Below are 16,539 nucleotides of genomic sequence, written 5' to 3'. Positions count from 1 at the left end.
TTGGGTTAATCCATTGAGATGTACACCAGGCTCATCAGTTCAAGTTGGTCCACACACTCCTGAGAAATAAAAATTAATTATTAAATCAACCATATACTTTTTTGAGTCAAGTTCAAGTAAGGCTAAGTTTGTTATTTGTTATTGTGTGTGTGTATGTGTCACACACACACATACACCTATATACATATACACACATACACACACACACATATATATATATATATATATATATACACACACACACACACACACACACACACACCAACAATGTGCAATAAACATTTTAGCACTTGCCCCTTTAACAATTTAGCACTCTTAACACCTCCTCTCATCTGACTTGTCTAGAGCGACATCCCACTTCATCCCATTACATGTTCACTTATTCTGTTGTGTAAGCAAATATGTATATTGTGTAGTATGTTTGGTTTCTCTGTGCTGTGGATTGGTTTTTGTAAATTGCAAAGTTAATGTTGTAATTGTCGTCTTTTCTTAATTTTAACACCCACCTGCCCAGGGACTAGAGATATCAATTAGCTTCTCGCTACAATCTGGCATATTTACATTTCATGTAAATGTCCATTAATATGACTGTCCCTGTTTCAAATATATATGTGTGTGTGTGTGTTATTCATAGTATTGCTGAAATTGAATGTATGTCTAAATACCAATAACTTAACATGTTAAATACATATAAAAATGTAATGGTCAATAATTGATTACTTACTTTGACATGTTCCAGCAAGGCCTTGTGCTTTTGCATGTCCCATAAACTGTGACCCCAGGTACCTCGACTGAACTTGCCCCTCCTCCCAGAAACATAGATCCAGCTGCTTGGTTTTGGTCGTCTGGTTCAAAATTACATCAAACATGAGAACGAACGGACCGTTGTTTACTTTAGAGACGAGGTCTCTCTTGATGTATTCCGCTAAACCAAATTTCGTGATGATGGCAGTTTTGTCACCACCGCATGCAAATGTTTTCGCTATTTCTGAATCCGGGAACATGCTTCTAAAAAGCTCACCTATGCGCTCGTTGGTGCTGTAGCAATGGTGTTTAGCTACCGTATTTAGCGTCCAGAGCACCTCAGCTTTTAGGGCTGGCGTAGACCCAAACGTCGTCCGGAGGTCGATTATCCCTGATGTTGTTACGGGAGCTGCTGCACTTGATGCTCCCGCAGCAGTGGCGAACACCGAACAGGTGGAAGCTGTTTGTTGTTGGCTTTTCAGTCGGGTCTTCTGTTTATCTGACCGACCATGCGATTCTAAAGCCTTTACCCCCAATGTCCCGAGTTGAATAGTTTCCTTGCATAAGATGCAGCGGGCTTCAAAAACATTCCCCTCCACCGGTTTCAACCAAGCACTAAACGTGCTTTTCTCCAACCACTGGTAGTTGAATTTGCACTTCCCCATGAAGTTAGAAAAGTAACAGACAGAAGTTAAAGACTTTAGCATTCATTTATCTCTTGGCTCGGACTGACAGCATAACACATGCTATAAGATACAAACACACAACACTAGTTTGGTGTTCTCCGATAAACTGACCAGGGAGCTGCAAAGTAATGACTATTAGTTCCATGTTGTTTTCGTTCAATATGGATTATTGAAGCTTAACTGACTATTACTGTAGTGCTTACCTTGAAGCCCGGACATGTCCCTCAAACATATTTAACCTGACACAGAGAAGTTATATTTTCAAGACCTATCAAAATCATATCTAAGACCAAAAGACACATTTTAGATCAAATTGAAGACTTTTTAAGGCCTAAAATTATGATTATCAAATTTAAGACTTTTTAAAACCCTGCGGGAACCCTGTTATAAGATATATGAAAAATATGATGAGGAAGATGCCACCAGAACAGCCCAGGACCTGAGCCATGCGACTACCATCACCATGGAGACCTGGCAGAAGGACAGACTACACATGCACACAGGGGAGACTCACATCACACCATTCATATACACGGGAGAAAAGACAAGAAGACATTAGTCACACACCAGAGTGAGAGGATATAACATTGAAACAGGATAACAAAATTATATGGATTTATAAGATATACAAAAAGAAAATGTGATGAGGGAGGGCAGCTGGTAGAGCAGGTGGAGTCTTTTAGATACCTTGGGACAGAGATAGACGTCTCCCTGTCCTTCTCCCAACACACTGACTTGGTGTACAGGAAAGCCCAGCAGCACCTGTACCTGCCAAGGAAACTCAGTAGTTTTAATGTCAGCAAAGTCATTATAACTGTAGTCCATAAGTCACTTGTTGAATCTGTACTCACCTTCAATATCTCATCCTGGTACAATGCTCTCACCATCAAAAACAAAATGAAACAAAACTCTCTCGGGTCACCAGTCAGGCCAGTAAGATTGCACTGCTTCCTCACAGCAAGAAGGTCCTGGGTTTGATTCCCACCTGGGGCAGTGTTGGCACTGGAGTAGTTGCATGTTCTCCCTAGGCCTGTCAGTGTGCAGTGGCCGTCTGTGTGTACTCTGCATGTTCTCCCCATGCTCAGGTGGGTCATCTCTAGACTAGGGGCCTTTCTGTGTGGAGTCTGTACGTTCTCCCTGAGCTCACATGGGGTTTCCTCCCACATCAAAAAGAACCCCAATAGAAACATGCAGAACACACTCTGTCCTGTCCCTGACCACGATATGGATGTCCAGTGCTGTTGCACAGGGCCTCTCACTGGTAGACTGTGTGCATTTATGCAGTCTTCCCACATAACTGTTCCCCAAGGCCTGTGCTGTAAATAAGAATGTGCCCTTCATCCATTTTCCTGCTCCATAATAGTTAAATGAATATGGCATGTCTCCTCTACAGTCCTCACCCGACATTAGCTATCGACACAGTACTTCAGATTTCAGTTAAAGTGAATGTCAGCTTGTAATGAGGTGGGATTAGGTAGGGAGTTTTGATGTCTTTTTATGCATACACAATAATCTAGGTAAGAACTGATGGTATGGTAAGGTTTGAACTGATTCAAAATTTCTGTGAATCTGTGCCAGTTATGCCGATATGATCAAAACACTGCAGTAATCTGCTGATTCCTCCAACATTTGCAGTAGCATTAACAACTACAACCAACCAGGAATCATTAAATCACAATCCCACCTATTTGTTTTGTAGTCTGTCGTGATGTTATCCAGGTAAATATTTTCTCTCTCTCTTTCTGCTGTCAACAGGCTGTAAAATGTCAAGACTAGGCTTTATGACACTGACACGCTTAACAGGAGACATGGGTGTACCCTACAAAAAGGCAGGGTGAATGTCTGAACACACGAGGGAACAATAACCCCATGCTTTTAGAGACCCACAGCCGATAGTGATCTCCCGATATTCCCTGGATCTGAATTTACTTTAGTGGCATGGCTTATCTCAGTACAATGTTCCTGAATGTGCACTGTATAGTGTGAGTACTGTGGAGTCTCATATTTCAAACTGGTCAGATGGTCTTATGAACAAAGTCCTATCAACATGATCTAATGATGAGGAGGATAGAGGTGTTGTGGTTCGCAAGCAGACATGGCAGAACAAATTCATGCAAGACCTTTACCAACAGATAATAAAACAGCAACTGATAAAAGCTGGGTTCAGCCATGTTTATTTGGTGGTGGGGAAGTTGCTGTTGTAATAGCACTAGTGGACTGTGTTTCATTTCAAATATGTCCCTGGGATTTTTTCTGTTTGGCGGTCAAACACCGCTGCAAATATCACGTATTACTATAATTTTCAGTAGTGTTAATCTTCTAGATTGTAACTTTAACTAAATCAAAATTCTAAAAAGTTTGTGTTGTCATTTGTATCTTGGTAGGTTTTATGAGTCTTGGTCTATTAAAACTCATAATAGCATTTTGCACATAAGCAGCAATATCACTCTCATGGGCACCTCTGACAGTCATGTATGAGTAAGTTTAAAAATGCCACCAAAGGGCATCTGGGTAGCGTGGCAGTCTATTCCATTTCCTACCAACACGGGGATCACCAGTTCAAATCCCCATGTTACCTACGGCTTGGTCGGGTGTCCCTACAGACACAATTGGCCGTGTCTGCGGGTGGGAAGCCGGATGTGGGTATGTGTCCTGGTCGCTGCACTAGCGCCTCCTCTGGTCAGTCGGGGCGCCCGTTTGGGGGGAGGGGGAACTGGGAGAATAGCGTGGGGGAATAGGGCTAAGAGTACATCTGTCGCCTTCTTACAATGCTGTGATTGCAAATTTTTCCCAATCTTCTGTGAATAATACACATGGCAATCCGTGCATAACTGTAGTCCATTGACTTCCGGTTTCTACTGCAGCAGTCATACCATTTTCCTGTTTGTTGGCGTGTGCTTTTGACAATGGCATATCTTTCGTGATGCCTGCAAAATTTACCATGGAAAAATTCAACGACATGCACAGAATTGTCGACAAACTTTCACTTGCACCTACCAGCGAACGGGGGAAAAGTTTCAAGTTGTACATATGACAAATTACGTCCACAATTCCGTCCATCCAGCCATTCATCCTCATAATTGTGGACGTAACTTGATATGTACGACTTGAAAACTTTTCATTCGTTTGCTCGTAGGTGTAGGTAAAAGTTTGTCGACAATTCTGTGCATGTCGTTGACATGCTGATAGTACACACTCTAGTTAATGGTCACCTCAATTTGCATATGAAATTGATTGTTGTTTTCAGTCGTTATGCAACTGTATTGTTTTTTTTGTGATCAACAATTTTTATTTTTTAAAAACAGGACACAACAAACACACAAACAACCACAACAGGGCAGCACATTAGTAACAATGTTTAAGGACCGAAATAAAAGGAAAGAAAATTACAGAATAAAACAACGTATCCATAGTAGCTGAGAGTAAGACACAGACATTCCCAAGGGAAAAACAAATAATAATGGACTGAAAAGAAAGAAAGGAAAAAACAAAACAATAAATCAAAACTATACATTGTATATACAACCATCCATTTCTACTAACGTCCAAAGCTGGCCTGCTCCAGGTCTGATGTTACTGGGTGTGGGAAGGGGGAGAGCCCTTCTTTTAAGGTAGTCTCTTATGGACACAGCTATGCCTGACCATGCCTGCACAGTGGCAGGCTTGGCTCTATTGAGTCGTGCTGTTGTACACTCAAGAGACACTATGCTCTGGTAGGACGCCATCCAGCACTTAATTAAAGGAAGTTTGGGATTAAACCACAGTGTCAGTATGGTCTTTTTTGCTGCAGTAAAGCCTGCCAGCATTAGTTTTCGCTGATTTAAATTGAGAGACAGAGACGAATCATCATTGAGCAGACAAAGGCACATATGAGGCAATATTGTTGATCCTAATAACTCTGACAACGTTGACAAAACCTGTGTCCAAAAATCTCTGATCAGTCCCAAAACATATGCATTGTTGTGCCCGGCACCTGAGCCCGACAGCGAGTACAGTTAGGGCTGGTAATTAGTTTCATTTTAAAACATTTGATTGGTGTAGCATATGCTCTGTGAATCATCTTATAGTGTATAAGCTGATGTGCAAGATTTTTAGAAGTACTGCTTATGTTAGACCATATCGTTTCCTAATTTGGTTCCAGACCGACAATGCAGAGTTCCCTGGCCCACACCCCTTCAACTGCCAGTGTCTTAGTAGAGTGATCAAGCAGAGAGTTATAGATACGTGTCACTGTCCCCCGAGTACCCCACCCAGGACCAATCCACTTCTCCATAGGGTGCTCCGGCAAAGGCCCATTCCAGGGCACCCCATATGTTTTCATTGCAGATCTCAGTCTCAAGTAAAAAAAAAAGAAAAAGAGGTGCCCGGTAAATCATATTCCCCCCTAATATCTTGGAATGAATGGAGTCCAGCATTGTTAAAAATATCACTAAGAGTGAAGACACCTTTTTGTGACCATGAGGGAACTGTAAAAGGCTGCCCACCTGATTGAAGGTGATAGTTATTCCATAGTGGAGATGTTTGATGAAATAAATCTATTTTGCCCATCATCAGTTCCACTTTTTCCCATACATCAACAGAATTGGTTAGAATGCTCCCGTATCGTTAATTGTTTTTGCACCCCCTGCCTGTATATAATAAGTCTTCCAGACGGTGTGGCTTCACGCGTGCTGCCTCCATAGCCCGCCAATGAACCTCAGATTCCTGGTTTCTCTAAACATGCAGTTGTCTAATTTGAAAAGCATAATAATACAAATTAAGGTTTGGGACTGCTAAGCCTCCAGTGAGTTTGTTTTTTTGTAAGGTTGTAAGTTTGATTCGTGTACGCTTTCCTCCCCAAATTAATTGTGATATGAGGGAGTGCATTTCTGTGATAAATTTATGTGGTGGTGCTGGGGGGATCATATAAAACAAAAAATTAATCCGAGGCAAAATTTTAATTTTGATAGTTGTAACTCTGCCTTATTAAGGCACATAAAGAGAGCGCCACCTCTTCAGATCATCTGTAATCTTCTTTTTCACAACCAAAAAGTTTTCCTGAACTATTCTACTAAGACTGGGGTAAATCTTTATGCCAAGGTATGTAAAGGATGTATAGTTAGGGATGTCAGCAGTCAAACTGGTATTTAATGCAGCAGTAGTCAATGGAAGAAGAGCAGATTTAGTCCAGTTGATTTTATATCCTGCCATCCTTTTAAATACATCAAAGAGTTTTAGGACCTGCAGTAGTGATGTCCGAATATTAGATATGAAAAGAAGACAATCGTCTGCATATAATGAAATATAATGTCTAGATTGGTCTATGGTTATAGGAGATATTGTGTCACTCTCTCTGATGGACTGAACCAGGGGTTCCAGGCAGGGACAAGGCAAAGAGCAGAGGGGAAAGTGGACAACCCTGTCTGGTTCCGCGATGTAAAGGAAAGGGTTGTGATTTGACATGTTCCTGTGACAACTGATGCTGTAGCATAACCGTATATCGTTTGTGTCATGGAGATGAAGTTAGGTCCAAATCCGAATCTCTCCATGACCAGCCATAGGTAACTCCATTACTGTGTCAAAAGCTGTATCAGTATCAAGACAGAGAACAGCACAATCCTCTGGAATGGTATCTGCAACCTCGGTAACATGTAGGAGCCTCCTAACATTATCTGATGCTACTCTCCCTTTCAATAATCCCGTCTGTTCAAAGTGAGTTAACTTCCCAATTACCACCTCCATGCAAGTAACCAGTACCTTGGCATAAAGCTTCACGTCTCCACAAATCAGTGAAATTGGGTGATAACTTGAACATTCAAGTGGATCTTTACCTTTCTTGAGTAAGATAGTGATGAATGCATTTCTCTGGTCCCTATGTTCAATGGCAAAGTTTATAGAGCCCAGTATAAGAGGTCCTACCTGATCCCAAAAGGCTAGATACAGTTCAGGAGGTAGGCCATCCAAACCAGGACTCTTGCCCTTTTAGAGTTTTTACTGCTGTTTCGAGCTCTTCTAAAGAGATGGGGCTTTCTAATTTTAAGCTCTCTAAGTGGTCCAGACATGGCAAAGCTAAATTTTGAAGAAACACTGGTGCACTTCTCTATATCTACACGACAGTCTGATGTGTAGAGACTGCTGTAGAAATTTTTGAAAACATTGTTGATTGCACTGGGATCTGTAACAACGTCACCTTCTGTTGTACGAATTGCATTAATCACTGCTTTGGATTCATTTTGTTTTAACTGGAGAGCTAATAGTCTACTCGGGCGGTCGCCATCATAATAATATCTCTGTTTGGTCCTATGTAGAATAAACTCGGCCTTGCTTATGGATACATTTCTATATTCTCCCCTTAACGCCTTGAGAATATTGGTGTTGGCTTCAGAGGGTGTTTCTCTCTGCGCCTTCTCCACTCTGTCTATCTCCTGCTCAATTTCAGAAAACCGCTTATTGCGCTAAGCTTTTAACCTAGAAGAAAAACTAATACATGTGCCTCCTATAAAACATTTCGCTGCTTCCAATAATGTTTGGGGATTGTCACATGACCCAACGTTCTGTTCAATAAATTCACCAAGTTGTGTTTTCATGTGTGATAGAAAATCAGCATTGCTAAGCAGAGAGCCATTAAATCTCCATCTGCAGGCTTTGGGATATTCAATTAATGGTGTTAAAGTGCATGACATAGGGACATGATCAGAGATTAAGATAGGGAGCATGTAAATGCGGGGTATATTATTTATAAGAGAAGGGCTGACAAATATATATAATCAATCCTGGAGGAGGTGCCATGACGACTAGAATGAAAGGAATGGGCTTTAACTTTGTCATTACGAATGTGCCAGAGATCCACTAAGTTCAAGTCAACCAGGAAGGATCTTAGAGCTAAGGATGAGGGAGGAGCTGCGTTAAGTGCGCCTGTATATCTTTCAAGCTCTGGGGAGACTGTGGTATTGTAATCGCCAGAGACAATGCAACAAGGGTCTTGATAATGTAACAGAGCCGCACTGATGGAGGGCAAAAAGTTCCATCAAAAACATTAGGTGCATAGATACACGCTAATAGAAGTTTTGTATCATTGATAGAGAGCAACACATAGACAAATCTATCATCATTGTCATTACCATTCTCCATAACCACAAGCTGTAATTTCCTTTCTGCTATAATCAGGACACCTCTAGCTTTATCTGATGCGCATGAATGAGCTATAATTTTATAGTGCTTGTTTTGGAACCGCTGTACGTCCTTCGCTGTCAGGTGTGTCTCTTGAATCAGAGCTATATAAACATGTTTGCAGTGTAAAAATTCCAGGCAACGAGTGCACTTAATGGCTGAGTTCAGACCTCCAACGTTCCAGCTCAAGATATTAAAGTTGGCCATTTAAATGGTGGTGTAGAAGTGTAGCACAATGACATGTAAACAGTCCACTTTATATGAGTAGTAAAGAAAAGATTTAAACTGAGAATATGTCTCTTAATAGCTAATGGCTGCAAAATACATTTAATATAGACAAATTGAAAGTTTAACAACAGAACTATATACAAACAGGCAAACCGCCAGGTCCTTGTTACACCTAAGGTTTGCATGGAACATGCACTAGTCATTCCGGTGGCGCGCATACTGCAAGGTGATTCCTCACATCCCCTCTCCCCTGCTATGTCTCATGATGTTCAACAAACAACAATAAACAAACAGGAGGAAGAAAAAAAAACACAGAAGAGATGTTGAAATTGGCATAATACACAAAGTACATAAAGAGCTTCAGCACTGTGGGCTATTCAGTCCATGATAGAAAACGCGAAATAAAACACAATAGAACATCATAAATATCAACCAACTAATCTAAACAATAGGAAAGCCTCTCAAGAGTGAACAACACGTGATGTGAATGATTCAGTTCCTATGACATAAACTGTCAGATAACCCGCACAGCAGAACGTTATTAACTTCAACAAGCTTTTTTAAGCAATGTGAGGAATAAACAGCCCTAAAGAGTGAACAATAGCAACATCGGTCCAAGTCCCATCACTGTTGAATAGCTAAATTAGCAGGTAGTCACAGTGTAAAGCATACCAAGATTGTTTAGCTGTGGGCAACAACTCATGGTGGCAGTGACGAGGCGTCTATCTTGTCGCCGTTGTCCAGCTCCCGGAGCAAAGTAGCCATTTCTTGGTTTTGCAGGGCTGGTGGAGGTTGAAAGGTGTTTTGGATAAACTTCTCGGCTTCGTGTGGCGTTCCCAAGTTGATCGTGTGCCCACGATAGGTGATTTTCAGCTGGGCCGGGTAAAGCAGGAACGGCTGGAGCCCAAGCGAAATCATCCTCTTGTGGACTAGAGTGAACTCTTTCCGTTTGCGCGTCGTTTCTTTGCTGTAATCCGGGAAGAACTGCAAGGTTTGCTTGTTATGCTTAATAGTCTGGTCAGTTAAGGGCAAATATGGGGTCAAGGCTGCAAAAAGTCATTCACATTTGAGCCAATGTTTTTCTGTTAATTTAGGGTCCAATAAAGAAAAAAATGCAAGGAGCCCAAAATTTTAGGTGGGGGAAGTCTCTGAAATGGCCACGCCCACTTTTTAGGCCTGGAAATCAGTATCTCGGCTCCTGAATGTCGCAGAGAGATGATCATGGGCTCAAAAGAAGCAGAAGCACCACATTTATATAAGCATTATGAACAAACATATACCCCAAAACCTTTACTTTTCCAGGTATTTACAAAAAACTAATTTTCACTGGTCACATACATGACCACGCCCACTTTTTAGCCCTGGGACTATATCTCAGGCTCAGCTCTCGGAGGTTGCCCCGAGTTGATATTGGGCTCAAAAGATGTGGAAATAACTATTTATATTAGTGCTCTGAACAAATATACTGTATGCCCTAAAACCTTCACGTTTTGAGCTATTCATGAACATGTTCTTTTTTCCATTGAATTGATCAGCAGCATGCAATCAACTTTAGCCAAATCTGTGCAAGAAGGCTATACAGTTTGTTTGAGTAAAAGTGTTACATCTACTCATGGAGTGCTAGTATTCAAGTTGACTCTTTGTTATAAGAGGAGGAACCCAGTAACCACCAAAGAAACAAAGCAAACCATGTGAGGTCCAAAAAAATCTTTATTTTAACCTCACACATCCCATCAGACTGGATTCAAACACGTGCTGAGGCACTTGCAATAAATGAGAAATTTCATCCCTCTGCCAGCACAAGAACATGAGGTACACTTATTAGATCTGCAACTACACACCCCTGTTACTTGAGACAATGTATCTCTTGTGGAAACTGTGCTCCACTTGACGAAGAGTTCCTCTCCTTCGGTAGTCCAACCCCATTCAATGACAGGGGGACAAGGGAGTTGTAGCAGGCTGTTTCCCCACAGCCATCCTGCCTGGAATGTAGCTCTCAACAGATGCTGTAGAAGCGCATCCTGACTTGGGGGTAGGTTTCTCAGCTCATCATTAACTGAGTGCTTGAACAGCTGGAATCTGAGCTCATCTATACTGACACAGTTGTACAGTCCAGTCTTGTTGTACCAGCTCATTACCCAGGGCTCAATAACTTCCATGCTTTCCTTAACTGTCTCGATACTAGGGCAGCAACTTAGTCCTCTCAAAGCAGCAGTGAGTTCTGTGGACTTACTGTGGTTTATCCAGGCTTTGTATTGAGCAGTCTTTGAGTGGCCAAAGAAGGCGCTCACAGAATCACAGCCACTAAAAGAATGGAACACAGGCATGGCATCGGCCACATCTCCACCAAGCTTCTTGTGTGCTTCTGTGATTGAGTAGAATTGGCGTTTGCCAGGAACTGCAAAGTCAACTATAAGTTGCAAGTCATTACATACTGATAGGAACTGTGTAGTGAACCCTAGTAGGATGACTACCACATCGGAGTCGACTGTTCTAACTGTAACTGACTTGATCCCCTTGTTTAGCATGTGCATCACATGGCAAACGATGCGGTTGTCAGCCTCCTCAAGCATATCTATGCTGTCATAAAGCTGGATCTCGAAGCTTTCGCCGAAGTTTGCAAGCACCTTTCTGCCATAGGTGATGCTGAACTCCTTGTCCCAGTTCCATGCTTGTGCCTTAGCAATCCTGGCGAACATTAGATTCAGGGCTACTTTGTTGTCTACATTAGACAGAAAAGCTTCAAAGAATTGCTTAGATTCTGGCATGGTGTCATTCTCACTGAAAGCCATCTGTGAACTACCTGCTGATCCCCGGTTCTTCCTAGTCGCAGTCTTGATACTCATATTCTGGTAGAGGTCAGCCACAATGTCAATACGATTGGCTTTCTTCTCATGACCGATCTGGCAATGCTGTTCAACACTTTGATTACAAAGTCTTGGAATGTCATGCCTTTGGTGAGAGACTTTGCCATGATTCGTACTTGCACAGACAAATCTATCACAAGTCCTTCTGAGGATGTAGATTGAACTTGTACACCGATGTCCTTAAGAATTTGAGACTTTTGGCTATGATAAATATCTCCATCCTTTGTTGACAAGGCGTCGGGTAAACCTGAAATTGAAATGAATAGTTAAGCTAAGTGTAACTCTTGGGCTTACTGTCAAATCAATTAACTTGAATGTGAAATTGAATCAATGAATATCACTGTATTAAAAATCTGGTAAGACTTAAGTAACATCTAAAATATTTGAATAACTGACTTTATATCAATTAGTTTCACCTGTGAATTCACCACCAAATAACTTCCTTGTCTCTTCTTCTCTTGATCTGCAGGCCTCCTTCAGCTTTGCAAAGGTTCCTTTGGGTGGCTTGATTGCAGGGCTAGCGAGTTGGACTTTTGCACATGAACTTGGGAGTTTCAAGGCATTTCGTGAGATGGTTGCATTGACATCCTTCTTACTTAATACAATTCGCTCCTGCACAAACTGGTCATGCTGAGTTTTGCCGACTGTAAAGACAAAACTGGAGTCTTTACTTATGACATCTGGGAAGGGAATGGATGAGTTCAACCTCATGAACTGAGCTGGCTGGCTCTTCACAATAGAAGCAAAGTTCGGCTCCAAACGCAAGACTAGGCCCAGCCTTTGCTCGTGTGTTTGCCCCAATAGTCTGGTGATCTGCAAGGTCCAGTTCTCTTTTCCGTTTACGATCCTTCGCACAATTGAAATGGCTGTTATTATAGCGATCATAGCAACTCTTGTGGATTTTATATCCATCCTGTAAAGTTTCTGCATTGACAGCTGACAGTCTCTGTGAAAGATTGATATCCGCATCATTGGTGATCAGTCCGGATTCCTCAAACAGTTTTACTTGGTGAAGCAGCTTAGGAGCTGTGACAGCAGTTATGTCCCTTCCACCAGATTCCTGTCATGAATTTAGAAATGAAATGTTGGACTCATTGCTGTCATAAACATTACATTACTTAAGGAATACGCATGAAAACTAACACTGTTGGACTCATTGATGTCATAAACATTATACTACTGAAGCACACACGTGAAAACTAACCTTGCAGACAATGCACAGGGTCTTGTTCCCTAGTTCCATAGTTAGGATGGGGGATCATCTGATCATGGAAAATCAGAACTAATTTAAACTTGATTTTTCTGTACACAAGTTTGTAACAGAGTGATGTTTCACTGGTATGGCACAATACATCCACCCTCCCACAAAAATAGCATGCAATAAACAATGTTATTTATTCTTCTGCATAGATACAAAATATAGTCCAATAAAAGTGTGTCCAAATATAGCACAATAAAAGTGTTGTTACTACAAATACTTTCACCCTTTCATACCAGCCAACTAAAAATGCCCAAAATTAACCAACATGTGTAGAGCAAGCAGACACACAAACACCAACTGTCCAAAAGTAGGTAATGCCTTAGCCAAATACTACAACTGTGCAACTGTGCTGTCGAGTGTATCGAGCAAGTCATGCTTGCAAGGCTAGTTAGGCCTACACATATGAGCTAAGGTGAAAATAATGTTTTACAAGGTAAACATACAAAAATAAAACAACACTGTTCCTTACCATCCATCCACGAGGTCAGGAACAAATTAACTCACTGATATGAAGGCCAGATGAGGCATGCATGTCATATTTTGGCAAATGTTTACAGTAAACTAGCTTTACTGAAACATGTGCACTTCTGCTTCCTTTCCTGTAGAATCAACCACTTGATAAACAAACAGCGCCAATTTGTAATTGTGGTCAGAGGCGGCATTACATCCCAAGTGATAAGAAGAACAACAGACAACTAAGATATTTTCTAAACTCATGATTCGTGTGTGTATTGTGCTTCATGCTTTATAACATAGGCAGCGAATGAGATTCATGTCAAATATAGCTTTTTACAACCTTCAGGAGCTGATACGTGAAACGTGACCAGTAAAAATTAGTTTTCTTAAAATATCTGAAAAAGTAAAGGTTTTGGGGTATATGTTTGTTCATAATGCTTGTATAAATGTCGTGCTTCTGCTTCTTTTGAGCCCATGATCAGCTCTCTGCGACATTCAGGAGCCGAGATACTGATTTCCAGGCCTAAAAAGTGGGCGTGGCCATTTCAGAGACTTCCCCCACCTAAAATTTTGGGCTCCTTGCATTTTTTTCTTCATTGGACTCTAAATTAACAGAAAAACATAGGCTCAAATGTGAATGACTTTTTGCAGCCATTTTGCCTTAACTGACTAGACTATAACAGGCTGGGCTCTAGCTCCCTTCAAAATGGTTTGACGATCAGAGAAGTCCAGCAGTTTGACGATCAGCATGCGAGGCCAGTTAGCATCTGTACTGACTCTGCTGTAAAGTCTATGGGCCCTCTCTATGCAGATAACCCGTTCTCCCAATGAAGGTATCCACTTCGGCATGTTTTTGCTCAGAAAACCAATGGCGTCCGACCCTTCCTCGCCTTCCGTCAGCCCGACCAGTCTCACGTTGGACCTCCGGCTTTGGTCCTACATCTGAGTGATCTTTGAGGTGAGTGCCCATCCCCCCACTCGATGTTGAAGATCATTAGCTTGTTTCTTGCTAGCTCTCACCGTAGCCTGCAGCGCATCAAACTTAGCCATGTTGCTTCAGATAGCTTTGTGAGAGGACTCGAGGTCTTTGGCCATCTCACACATATTATCTTTAATATGCTGAATTTGATCCATTAGTTCTGTTAACTGTGGGACGAGGACACTGTTGATCGCTTCTTTCACTGCCAACTGGATTAATGTGTTAAGGTCACCCTGCTGTTCTAGCAACGTGGTCTTAACAGCGTTGGCTATGGCGTCGTCGAGCTCTTCCTTTGGCATCGTAACCATAGGTTTTTTCTTTAACGGCGACATACTCTCACCTTCCCGTTTGCCTCCGGGCTTTCCTTGAGACATTATGCTGCTGTGTTATCAACGTTGGTCGAAAGAGTAACTGAAAAAAGGAGTTGTTGAGGACGAGCTACTGAGCTACATGTGCATTGCAGTCGAGCACCACCCAGAAGTCTCAACTGCATTGTTTAAAAGGGTGGGGATACCTGCAGTCAGTTTAGACTGAAGAGGTCACTTAGATGAGTGATAAAACGTTTCTGTCAAAAAACTTTGTGTCCAAATGAACCGATTCAGCTTTCTGTCTCAGGGTGTTAAACTTACTCTTCACATAATTTCATAGTAAATTCAACTCTGGAAAGAGTCAAAATTTAACACTACATCACCCTGCACAACACTGACCAGTGTTAATAAAATTTTACAGAGGCAAAGAGCACCCAAAGTGTTAATTCTATATGACTCTTCAGAGTTAATCTTAATTTAACTCATCAGTTAAAAAAAAACAACCTTGTTAACACTAAGTGTTAATTTAAAGCTTACTCAGATCATTGTTTATCAAAATTAACTCAACTCTTTAAATCATTTATTTTCTCCTTATAAGTATTATTCCCACTTTAAAGTACATGATTTCAATTAACTCCTATCAGTGTATATCAAAATCTGCTACTCTACTTTAAAATATTTGCAGGTGATGGGAAAGAACAATAAACACCACTGTCCACATCTTCATTTATTGAGCATTCAAACAATTACTCTGACAGAACAAGTGCAATGTGGAGTTGGACATATCAATTTTGATTCAACTCATCTCTAAACGATATTAGGTTGTAAAAATAATAAAAAGTACAATGCTCTTAGCCTGGGATATGGAACTTTGAAATACTTAATGAAAAGTTTAAGATGACTTAAAAGAAAGTGAAATTTTTACAATTTCTTTTAACACGAAGGATAATTTTGATTATTTTCAGCCTCAACACTTTTTGATTCCAACCAAAATACTGCCATTTGAGCTAATGCTGAGTAGGGCTGTCTGTTTCCTCAAAAATATAGTTTGAATGATTCCAAAATAAATTCTATTTTGTCCGAAATGAGATCGAAATTCCCTATTATAATGTTTTCTCACCCCTCCTACACTCCAGCCAGCCCTGTGTCTTTCCATAATTGCAAACAATCTCAAACCATAGTAATTTTAACATTTCACCAGGTTCAAATTATGTTCCAAATAAAAAGACAGGTCTACTGTTGAATGAGCTGTGTTTTAGGCACTTGAGTTGGCTGCAGTTCTCTCAGCAGCAATACAATGAATCAATAGCCAGTCAAAACATTGTATGAGGGGCAATACAAGCCATAATATATTCTGGACCCTCTCACATACATACTGTCTCCTTTCAAACACACATATTTTCATTTTTAAATCCACACATTTTTAATCTCATATGAAAATATTCTAACTCACACATTCATACATTTTATGCTCATTTTTATATATTTTCACTCACTCTTTCACACATTTTACTCTCATATTCATATTTTTTTTTATCTAACAGTCATATGTTTACTCATACGTTTCACTCTCATCTATATATTTTCACTCACACATTCATACATTTTCATGTATATTTTTCCACTCACATTCATACATTTGCTCTCATATTCACATATTTTAACACACACATTCATACATTTTGCTCTCATGCATATGCACTCAATGTATATATTTAATATTAATATATGGATGTAGAAGAAAATGTATGTATGTCTGAAGAAAACATGTAAGAGAAGAATGTACGCATGTGTGAAAGTATGGTGGAAAAGGAAGGAGTATGCAGCTCATATATCGCGCTGTGATTGTCTGAGAAGCTCG

General features: G+C 40.7%; 1 long non-coding RNA gene across 1 annotated transcript; it reads right to left on the bottom strand.

Annotated features, from left to right (window-relative positions):
* Nucleotides 1-12,448: 12,448 nt before the first annotated feature.
* LOC130113598 (uncharacterized) lies at nt 12,449-13,537 on the bottom strand. Its single transcript, XR_008810341.1, has 3 exons — nt 13,405-13,537; nt 12,879-12,936; nt 12,449-12,734 (listed from the first exon to the last, which is right to left on the bottom strand). It is a non-coding gene; the product is annotated as an uncharacterized LOC130113598 (long non-coding RNA).
* Nucleotides 13,538-16,539: the final 3,002 nt, after the last annotated feature.

This window comes from Lampris incognitus, chromosome 6, assembly GCF_029633865.1.
Source record: "Lampris incognitus isolate fLamInc1 chromosome 6, fLamInc1.hap2, whole genome shotgun sequence".
Taxonomy (NCBI): domain Eukaryota; kingdom Metazoa; phylum Chordata; class Actinopteri; order Lampriformes; family Lampridae; genus Lampris; species Lampris incognitus.
This window is presented reverse-complemented; position numbering and strand designations above follow the sequence as displayed.